Source organism: Crocuta crocuta, unplaced genomic scaffold (genome assembly GCF_008692635.1).
Source record: "Crocuta crocuta isolate KB4526 unplaced genomic scaffold, BGI_CrCroc_1.0 scaffold108, whole genome shotgun sequence".
Classification (NCBI taxonomy): domain Eukaryota; kingdom Metazoa; phylum Chordata; class Mammalia; order Carnivora; family Hyaenidae; genus Crocuta; species Crocuta crocuta.
Window position 1 is genome coordinate 5,314,671 of NW_027532825.1, and position 1,837 is coordinate 5,316,507.

The window sequence follows — 1,837 nt, forward strand, 5'->3', positions numbered from 1 at the left end:
GTTTGTGGACTCTGTAGTGATAATTCCTCTTTTGTCCCTGATATTGTTAATTTGTGTTTTATTTCTTAATCAGTCTAGCCAGCAATTTATGGGTTTTGTTATGTCACAGATCTAATCTTTGGTTTTGTAAATATAAGTTTTTAGTTTTCTATTTCATTGACTTATGCTGTTATTTTTATTATCTCCTTCCTTCTACTTTCTTTGGCTTTACTTGCTCTACCTTCTCCAGTTTCTTAAGGTAGAAATTTAGATCATGAGTCACACATTTCTTCTTTTTTAAAACAAGTATTTAAAGCTGTTGATTACCTTCTAAGTATCTACAAATATTTAGGGATTTTCCAGACATTTTTCTTTACTTATTCCTGGCTTAATTCCATTATTGTTAGAAAACGTAATGTATGATTTTAATCTTTGAAAATTTATATTTGTTTCATAGTCTGGCAATGACCTATCTTGGTGAACAAATCATGTATATTTGAAAAGAATGTGTATTCTACAGTTGTTGAGTACAGTGTCCTATAAAGTAACAGTTAGGTCAGTGTAGTTGATAATGCTATTCAGATCTTTTATGTCTTTGCCAAATTTTTATCTAGATCTCATACTAACTACTGAGAGAAGAGTGTTGAAATCTCCAAGTATATATTAAAAAAGGTAAATACGCTCTAACTATATGGTTCTTTTGAGGTATCTTTTGAGATAGCTCAAAAACCTGCTCCACACACGTGTGTTTCAGGTGTCAGCCAAAAATATGGGCAGTTTGTGCATAGAATTTGGTCTTCTTCCTTTTTGACTTCTTTCCAATTGGGGACTTCCTTTCTTAGATTATCCCCTACTGGCCAGCTATTCTAGTTCCAAACTCTGTCTCCTGGGACTGAGGATAACAATCTCTCTCTCTCTTTCTTTCTTTCTTTTAAAAAAGCATTAACTCCTTTCCAGTATATACCTTCTTGTGGTGTTCTACCTTTACCATCAGATAGTTACTTTTTCTACTTGGTCCTGAGTTTACAGTTTTTAACTGTAAGAGGGTTCGTTATTTTTTTACTAATGTCCATAGGATCTGTGCTCATTTCTCTCATTCCTAATATTGGTAATTTGTGTCCCCAAGCACATTTTTTTTTTGATTGATCAGATCTTTAGCTAGAGGTTTACTAACTTTGTCTTTTAAAAGAAACACATTTTCTATTCAATTAATTTCCAAAAAGTGTCTTTATTTCCTTCACTCCTACTTTTGTTTTCCCCCCCTAATTTCTTAAAGTGAAAGAATTATTCTTAAATAATATATTTTAGATCTTTTTTTCCTAATTAAACATATAGACCTATAATTTTTCCCTCAGTGCCACTTTCACTGTGTTCTACATATTTTGATATGTTTTTACTTTTATTCAGTTCAAGACATTTTTCAGTTTCCTTGTGGTTTCTTCTTTGACCCATGGGCTATTTAAAAATATGTTGGGGACATCTGGGTGGTTTAGCGGTTAAGCATCAGACTCTTGATTTCAGCTCAGATCATAATCTCACGGTTTGTAAGTTTGAGTCCCATGTTGGGCTCTACACTCACAGGATAAAGCCTGCTTGGGATTCTCTCTTTCTCCCCCTCTCTCTGCCCCTTCCCCGCTTGTGTTCTCTCTCTCTCTCAAAAGAGATAAACATTAAAATGTGTAATTTCAAAATATTGGGAGTTTCCCCAGATATCTTTCTGTTACTGATTTCTAATTTAATTATATTATATATTATAAATGATATACATATTATATATTATAAATATGATTTATATATAAATACTGCTTTCTAATTTAAATATATTATATAGTATAAATATGAGTTAATATGTTATGCA